Source organism: Palaemon carinicauda, chromosome 38 (genome assembly GCF_036898095.1).
Source record: "Palaemon carinicauda isolate YSFRI2023 chromosome 38, ASM3689809v2, whole genome shotgun sequence".
NCBI classification, from domain to species: Eukaryota; Metazoa; Arthropoda; class Malacostraca; order Decapoda; family Palaemonidae; genus Palaemon; species Palaemon carinicauda.
In genome coordinates, this window is record NC_090762.1 from 8,219,415 (window position 1) to 8,229,414 (window position 10,000).

The window sequence follows — 10,000 nt, forward strand, 5'->3', positions numbered from 1 at the left end:
ACTAACGAATAATTGTGATTGTAAATACAGTATATGTAAAATAAATATTCATATAAAATATACTATGATGTATATATATTATAAATTGTAAGATTGTAAATGTGTATTTCATAATAAAAGATAAAAAAAAAGATACGTTCCATCGTGATTAGAATAATTTCTACTATTTGCAATACTTACTCACTGACGAATAATTGCAATTGTAAATACAGTATATGTATAATAAGAAAAATATTCATTTAAATATACTATGATGCATATATATTATAAATTGCAAGATTGTAAATGTTTATTTCCTAATGAAAGATAAAAAAATACGCTTGATTGTTATTAGAATAATTTCTACATTTCTCTTTTCTTTGTTGAGTGCAAACCCATACATTAATTAAAATAAATTCTTCTATGCTCATATCCTCAGTAATAGTAACCAATCATTTTAATCGTCACTATCATTGTTGTATTTCTTGTTTTCTATATCTTATTTGAATATATTAAGTAATGTTTATTGTTCCCTTCAAACGTATAAAACATATTCAGTTATGGAAAACTGCTTACTAAGGAACGTTGTTTTCAACAAGATTTTTTTTTAATAATATATTCATGTAAGCCATCCAATGGATTTTTTTTCGTTAACTTTATTTCCCCGTTTCGTTAATTTATATATATATATAGTATATATATATATATTTATATATATATATACTGTATATATATATATATATATATATATATATGTAATATATATATACTGTATATATATATACATATATATATATATATATATATATTTCACATCAGAATTGATAAGTCGATCGGTTCTTTTCTTTTTAATTTATTTGATTCCGTCTTTTTCTTTTTTTATATAATTTCTGTAACATCTTTGTAGGACTTTCATAAATCTCTTCCCTCTTTAATTCTGAAGTTTTAGTGATTATTATTATACCTTATTTAGTCATTTAAATAGCCTCTTTACTTTTTATTTTCATAACTAGTTCTCTACTATTTCCAGCTTCTTAGATTTAAAAAATCTGAATTGAATCATATCAGCAATGCCGAGGATGAAGTTCAAATAGCAATAGAAAATAGATTATGACCTGCAAAGTCGATAGAAACTATTTCCTCTGTGAAATGGATTACGAACCTCTTATCTTTTTTTTCTTTCTTTTTTTTAATCTATAGACCGTAGTTTGAAAAAAAAAAAAAAAAAAAAAAGAACGGGTCCTGATTGCATTCCCGATAATTCAAGACATACCTTAAACTAACAGCAGGTGACGGGCTATGATAAAGATGATGCCTGGTGTGGACCTGCAGACTTGTCGCCATGGAAGCCACCAAAAATTTATGCAAATTTTTATGATCTTAAGAAGGTCGTCTGATAGTTACATCTGGCAAGTGTTATCCAAATCTATTTGATCATCCTCGAGACTTCCTGTTAGTACTCAATCGCCCATTGGGATAACTATATTTGACATTCTGAATGGTTTATAGCTAGCCAAATATGAGGGCATTTGCGCATGTGTGCTCTGTGAATTTTTTTTTCTCTTTTTTTTTTTTAGATCTTTAGCACGTTGTAAGTGATAGAGATACAGCATAAGTCATAGTAATTGTTATAAAAGATATCAGATGTAAGTTCTGTGGCCTTACTAGTTTTCTTGTCTTCAAGTTATTTTGATGCATTAAAGAAAAAAATCTAACTGGTTCTGAAAAGTAACGATTTGCTTAATTTATGCATTCGAAGGTTTTCGGTTTGTTAAAAGTATCACCCTTCAGAGGGGTCATGCAACCCTTTAAAAGACCAACACGAGAAAGGGGTACCAGTACTTACAAAAATCCAAAAAAGGTTATTTCATTATGCAAATTATTATTTGACACGACGGCAAAGTCACAAATCATATCCGCATGGATTAAAAAATTTAAATGCATGATTTTAGAGTCTAGTTTCAAAAGCACAAAAGCCTTGAAATGTTTAGGAAACTTCGCCAACAGATGATTACTGATGACAGGTTGTGTATGATGGCTAGTTCTCAAATCAATCCAGTATATCTGGGTAGGTACCGAATATACCTTGTACCATTCCAGCAACTTTTCAAGGTTCATGTGCATGAAAAGTATTTGCTTGGTAACGGACATGAGTCTTTTTATAGTTTATTTATGACATATTTGTTTTTTATGTTAATAGTTTATATATGACATGGTCTGTTTTGACGTTGTTACTTTTTTTAGAATGATTTATTGTTAATTTGTTCTCTTCATCTATTTATTTCCTTATTTCCTTTCCTCACTGGGCTATTTTTCCTGTTGGAGCCCCTGGGCTTATAGCATCTTGCTTTTCCAACTAGGGTTGTAGCTTGGATAATAATAATAATAATAATAATAATAATAATAATACTGTCATGCTCGTATTTTCCAGTAAACGCAGGATTGCATTTCGCCAAGAAAACTAAATTAAACCAGTTTTTGACAAGTGTCATTGCACCTCTATCTATATTTTAGTTTTCTTTAAAAACTGCGCCATTGAATAAAGTGTGTGGATACCCGTAGCAAGTTATAGTCTCCAGAGGTTTGGAGCTGGGTAAAGATCTATATTTTTGTTGTCTTAAAAATCTGCGCCATTGAAATGTAGTGTGTGGATACCCGTAGCAAGTTATAGTCTCAAGAGGTTTGGGAGTTGGGTAAAGATCTATATTTAGTTTTCTCAAAAATCTGTGCCATTGAATATAGTGTGTGGATACCCGTAGCAAGTTATAGTCTCAAGAGGTTTTGGGAGCTGGGTAAATCTCTATATTTTAGTTTTCTTAAAAATCTGTGCCATTGAATGTAGTGTGTGGATACCCGTAGCAGTTATAGTCTCAAGAGGTTTGGGAGCTGGGTAAAGACGGGAAATCGTGCTGTTGCAGGCTAATGTTATTACATTCCAATCAGATGCGAGTTTGAGATAAGAAAACACTGGTCCGCGTGCCTGGTTGTTTACTTCGGTCCGAGATAATTCGAATCCGAATTGAACTATTTGACAATTTTACACGAATTCTCACCAAAAAGTATATAAATTATTGTTTTTGAGTGACTAAAAATTAAAATCAAGATGTGTGATGTTGTAAATTGTTAAATTAGACGGATTTGTTTATAGAAAAATGCAATTAATGTGATTATACTGTAAATATTGTGATTGTAAAGAATATGTAATTAACTTTTAATAAAAAGATAAAAAAAAATTCTGCTTTGGAGAATTTCAAAAATTTAGATTCCTTCGTAAACCAAAGGATACAATTGTAACTGTGCTCGAAGTATGAAAACAGGAGTGCTCGTGAGACGGGTTACCTCAAGAAGTTCCAGGAGAGAGAGAGAGAGAGAGAGAGAGAGAGAGAGAGATCCTTTAGCGTAGCCTGAAGGCACGTCGAGTGGGCTCCTCTCTTCTTCCTCTGGTCCTCTGGAACAACTCGCAGGCAGCAGTAACTGACATTACGAATGAGAATAATTAAATATCTTCCCTAATCCAACACAATTGAAGTATTGTTTCATATCCCCGAACGAAGATTTTCTCAAGTTATATCATGCGAGTTTTATTAATATTAGGTAACTGGTTTTATAGATTCAATCATTTTAATGAATAATTTCTTCAGATGATTTGGCAGCAGTTTCCGCTACACCGTGCCGGCCGTGGGAAGAAATTGCCACCAGGATTTTAGTTTGCCAACACTACATTTTTCTTTGGTTTTAATCAGCACGACGCGAGAGTACATGTTTTTTCTTTTCTTTCATTTATATATCTGTTTATAAATTATAATGTCTATAAAGATTGTATACTTGAGATGGACGCTTGTTATATTATATATATCAGAAGGGGTAAATCAACTTAAGTTTAGTTTCAAAGGACCTGCACCCTTTTCTTGTGGTCACTGTAACCTGAAGATTTTTTCCTTTTTTTTTTCTAAGGTTTCCCGTATCGGTTTCCCCGCTAGCGTCCTGGTGCTGTATGGCCGTACAGATTTTGGTTGATGCTAAGGTTACAGGAAATCACTGGTAAATGAATATACTAAAACTCGAGAAAAACTAACAAGTTCTACCTTTTAGGAAAATAGAATTCATTCAATTTATATAAAGAGGTGAGAATTAACAAAAAACTGTTATGTTAAGATATAATTTTGATAATATATAATATTGTTATTCACCGGGACGGGTATTACAGTTTAAGTCTCCGGGAAATGCCTATGTGTAATGATCAAATTACCTTTAGCTGAAATGTTTATATTTGTTTATCGGAAGGGAATTACTGTAGTATTGGCAGTTTATTGATAATATTTCGCAATTAAAGCAGACCATCAAAGCTACGAGACAATGTGTGATGAGTGATGATCATTGATTTTATCCGTTTCAGGCAAAGCATGGTACATTAATAACGGTTTCTATCATAAACGTTTTCGCTTGTGTTATGCTTATGAGTCATCTTGAGACAGCAGATAGAACTCAATGTATTATATGAAGTTCAAAAAAAAGTGCACAACATTTTTAAAGCAAAGATACTTTAGTATACGTAAAATAAGAACGGGATAGCAAGAGCCAAAGAGGCGGTGAGGAGGCGCTTTTAAAAAGTCTGCGCAAGCCCCCGCCAGACTCATGGGGTCCCGGCATTGTTGGAACATCTCCAGCAGATTATGAGTGAATAGTGTAGCGAGAGGTTGTGTGTACATGCTTGTCCTGTCATCCTTGTCATAGCATAGGCTCTCCTCTCGTGTGTGGAACCGTGGATACTTGTATGGTGGTGTCTGTGAGTTAGCTGGTTTTTGTGACATGAGATCGAGTCAATGAGAAAACATGTAGCCGTTGGATAATGAAAGAAACGTTTAAGCGCGGCCAGGGGCGCCGCGGACCAGTTGTAGTGGAGAGGAGGATTTTCAGCCGCCAAGATGTTTTGGTCCCGCCCTCATGAGAAGCAGGTGAGGAAAAGGGTTCGATAAGCTTTTCATGTTCATTTAAATGATGAGATAGTGAAATTAAGGAATGCGTTGGTTCTTTCTCTGGACCAGTATGATGTTGCAAATCTTGACAAACAGATTTTTTAAAAACTAATTAAGGTTATCATGTAGATTTTGTATTGTCTATGCTTTGTTTTCTTTAGACCTACCCTACTTTTTAGAATTTTAGCTTTTTAAGAAATCAAGCAAAGTATAGAAAGCATATTCTTCACACCATGTTCAATGCATAAATACCACCCATTGTGTAAAATTCACAATGTTGCGATGCAATTCTAAGTGGCACATTTCTTATTAGTGTAGTTATGAGATAATATTAGACCGACTGTTCATGCCTGTTCATATTGCACCAGTGTTACTTTATTTAACTGATATGCATTTATCATTATTTGTGTTGTGGTTTCATGACATTCAAGTAATGTTTTATATGTCTGTTCTTGGATAGATGCACAGTTCCTGATAGCAATATATACTGTGTGTATATATATATATATATATATATATATATGTATATATTATTATTATTATTATTACTAGCCAAGCTACAACCCTAGTTGGAAAAGCAAGATGCTATAAGCCCAAGGGCTCCAATAGGGAAAAATAGCCTAGTGAGGAAAGGAAATAGAGAGATAAATATATGATGAGAATAAATTAACAATATATGATTCTAAAAACAGTAACAGCGTCAAAACAGATATGTCCTATATAAACTATTAACACGTCAAAAACAGATATGTCATAGGTAAACTATAAAAAGACTTATGTCAGTCTGGTCAACCTAAAAACATTTGCTCCAGCTTTTAACTTTTGAAGTTCTACTGATTCAACTACCCGATTAGAAGATCATTCCACATTGGGAAGATCATTCCATATATATATATATATATATACTAAAACACTCATATGTAATGTGTGCACTTGGTGTAAAAGTCTACAAGGTTGCTAAGAAACTTATTGATTTAAATTGACAAGTAAATTTCAATAAATAATGCAGTCGCGGTTGTTGCTGGAATATTATCAAAATAGTAACTTATAGATAATCAGAGATATCAGGACGTAGGGAATCTTTATCGTACATTCGCGTCAAACCTGGCAATTTTTGAATCATCAGCATCGTGGATATGAATATTTTTATTTTGTGTCTACTTAAGTTTTGTTGGTATACTTACGATTTATAAACGCATAACGCCTTCAATCATGTAATACGGTTTCAATCATATGAGGTAGTAGGCCTGGGTGTTGGAAGTCATTTTAGCAAATGTTGATTGCATGCGTGTATTGTAATGACAGCAATCCTGCTTGGAGCGAATGTTTTTTTTTTTTATCTACCACTTATTGAGATGCGACAGTGATGGAATGTTAATGATAACTTCTCTCTCTCTCTCTCTCTCTCTCTCTCTCTCTCTCTCTCCTGGATTTTATTCGCGAAATTAACTTTCTCTCTCTCTCTCTCTCTCTCTCTCTCTCTCTCTCTCTCCTAGATTTTATTCGCGAAATTAACTTTTTTTCTCTCTCTCTCTCTCTCTCTCCTCTCTCTCTCTCTCTCCTGGATTTTATTCGCGAAATTAATTTTCATCCATAGGAAACAAAAAATAGGCTTACGATTATGAAACTATAAACTATTTTTGTATTTCTTGAATCGGGAGTACATATAGCCTACGTATAGTAAGGGAAATATCTTTATACTAAGCGCTTCTGTATACGTTCTGTATTTATCAAGAACTGTCAAAATTTATATATTACTATTCCGATATACATATTTACACTATTTTTCAGTATACATTTTTACCTTTTTCTATTTCTTCACGTATGTACACTATACATAGCTTGCCAAGTATTTTCGCACATTAAGAAATTATCCAGAGCATGTCTTTTAATCTTTCTCATCTTGCATACATTATAACCAGTTCATATTGCATACATTATTATATTCAGCTAATCTAGTGCATATCAGTACTAAGTGCATACAATATATATGCCTTTTACCCGGCTTATCCTATCATTAATCTGCACCTAGAGACTTCTTTCTACCAGTTCATGCAAAGTACTTACATGACTCTAGTCTTACCTGGAGTGTCTTGAGTAGCTGTATATGTTTGATTTCGGAAAGTAATACAGTATTGATGTTTTCGTATCTAGGATACACGGCAGATGTAAAGCATTGGTAATTTGAATTCTTTCTTTAATCTTATTTAGAGGAACTTGAATTTTAGCCATAATTCTAGTGTAGGCATTCATGATAAATGTTATTCATTAATTTGCATATTTGATGAATATGCATGAGAAAAATCTGTAGACATATGACAATTCTTTTAAAAAATGAAGACGTAGAAAAATCTGTAGACATATGACAGTTCTTAAAAAAAATGAAGCCGTATATGTTTGATGTTGGAAAGTAATACAGTATTGATGTCTTCATATCTGGGATACACGGCAGATATAAAGCATTAGTAATTTGAATTCTTTCTTTTAAACTTATTTAGGAGAACTTAAATTTAGCCATAATTCTAGTGTAGGCATTCATGATAAATGTTATTCATTTATTTGTATATTTGATGAAATATATATGAAAAAAACTGTAGACTTATGATAGTTCTTGAAAAAGGAAGCCGTTGAGTTTGGATCGAATTAACAAAATGTTAATGATATACTTCTCTCTCTCTCTCTCTCTCTCTCTCTCTCTCTCTCTCTCTCTCTCCTGGATTTTATTCGCGAAATTAACTTTTTTTCCTTAGGAAACAAAAAATAGGCTTACGTTTTTGTATTTCTTGAATCAGGCGTAGCATATAGCCTACTGTATAGTAAGGGAAATATCTTTATACTAAGCGCTTTCTATATACGTTCTGTATTTATCCCTTTTTGTTTTTGTTTCTTTGTTGATGTCGGCCACCCCCCAAAATTGGGGGAAGTGCCTTGGTATATGTATGTATGTATGTATATTTCAATTTCAGTTAAATGTCAGAATAATTTAAAAGTGTAAAAACCTGTCCCTTTGATATGTTTTTCTGAGTTGTGGTTAGATGGAGAAGTGTCTGTGGTGGGGTGGGGTAGAGACAGAATGTCTTTGGCATTGTACAGATTACCTGGACATGGATCAGCAATTAGGAACTTAATCGTTAAACCTCTCTCTCTCTCTCTCTCTCTCTCTCTCTCTCTCTCTCTCTCCAGATGAATGATTGACATTGAATTAAATCTCAATGGTTAATGAGTATTTATTTATCTTTCGTCAATTTTGGAGTGATATTTCTTCCTCCATCGATATATATATATATATATATATATATATCTTATAAGCATTAATAACTAGTAATTCTTTGCTATTCTTTTACTGCTACTTTTTTATAATGTGGATGTTTGAAATATCCATAAGTGTTTCATATTTATAGCAAGCATACTACGTACACCAACATCATCGTTCAAAAAGATGTTTGAAAACTTTAAATGCACCCAATTTATGCGTATTCTTAAAAAGAAAAATAATAATAATACCTATGCGTTGGACAAAAACTTGCTGTCTGTTAAATTCCAAATCCCTGATCTGGATATAGATCTCTGGCATTGTCGTCCAGTTATTTCTTTGTGCATGTTGTATAAGATTCTTCATAATTCTAACAGTCCTTTTTATTCGTATTTTGTTTCCAAACTGTGACATCATGTACAGAGTACTAGGTATTCATTCAGTTAATTCTTAGTCTTGCCTTTCGTCACGAGGCTTAATGCTACACAGTATTCTCGAAATCCTTGTGATTTTGGTAAATATCGTATTTGTTTATGTGGAATAAAACTCAATTTTAATGTTTATTTCAATTTATGTTTATACTTGAATGAATTTTTATATTCATTTAATTGTTTATCCACCTAATTTTATTCAGTGGCCGAAAATGTGTCTTTCGCTTCTCTCGTTATTCTTTGAATTTGAACTCTGAGATCGTTAACTGTGTTAGCGGCAGATGGTAAAGCCCTTGTCCTTGTAGAGTTCTCTTGGTAGCTAGACATTACCCGCAGGTCTGATGGTTTCAGATCTCCAATGGTAACTCAAAAATGGTACTACTGAATCTTATATGAATGATGTATTTTTTCTCCGTTTTTTTTTTTTTTTTTTTTTTTTTTTTTTTGAGTTCAAGATTACTGTGATGTGCATTCAAACTTTTGTTCAGGATTGTGTTGTTTTATGTCCGAATTTAAATTATTACGCTTATGTCCCTTATAAGTTCCCTTGGACTCATTGTTATTACTATCGATAGACTAAGGAAGCAACGCTAGGGTTTGGGGGTGAACTGCGTAGTTTTGGGGATAAAAGTGACCGTAAGTTAGTAGTTTTAATAACTTCTAATGGTTATAGTTTCGAAACTTTAAACACGAACATGAAAACTTCGTTAAGTTTTGCTATAGAGGATCGCTTCTTAGATTATAAATAGGAAGAAATAGAAAATTGGTTTTTCGTTAATCTTGAAATAAGGAGAGGAAATGAAGCATACATAGGCCTACACACACACATATATGTATGTTTATACATACATAGGCCTATATATATATATATATATATATATATGTATATATATATATATATATATATATTAATTCAGAAATTTACAACACTCGAAGTTTCAAAAGTTACCCTTAGCCTCTTGTATATTGTAGCTATAATATTTAACTTTTCCATAGTTGAAGGCCTATGAATCTTCACGAAAATCTACGAAACTGGTTTTCCTCCTGCCTTGTGCCTATCTAGTGATAAGGCTAAGTTTATCCTGGTCTTCTTGATAGGGAGGAGATTACGCTGCTGCACAAGACAGGCCTGATCATCACCCTTTTCATCAGGCTCCCAGATATAGCCACGATTAACTGGTTGACTAGGACCTCATAATGTTACTAAAATTTTAATATTAATTAAGATATTTTTATTCATTGAATTTTTATAAGATACATTTTCCAATATTCATATTAAATGGTTGTATGTTTCAATTTATCTTTAAATGTTCATCCGTCACAACGTATTTAATATTAGAATGATTTGCTCTCCTCCTAAT

At 32.5% G+C, this 10,000-nt stretch overlaps 1 protein-coding gene across 3 annotated transcripts in view; it reads left to right on the forward strand.

Annotated features, from left to right (window-relative positions):
- Vang (Strabismus domain-containing protein Vang) overlaps nt 1-10,000 on the forward strand; it is a 171,292-nt gene that overhangs the window by 42,110 nt on the left and 119,182 nt on the right. For 2 of the 3 annotated variants that reach the window (XM_068361872.1, XM_068361875.1), the window contains exon 1: nt 4,654-4,934. The exons of the other annotated variant lie outside the window; for it this stretch is intronic. The gene's annotated coding sequence lies outside the window, so the exon portion shown is untranslated. Of the gene's footprint in view, nt 1-4,653; nt 4,935-10,000 lie in introns of those variants that run through there. 3 annotated transcript variants of the gene reach the window in all.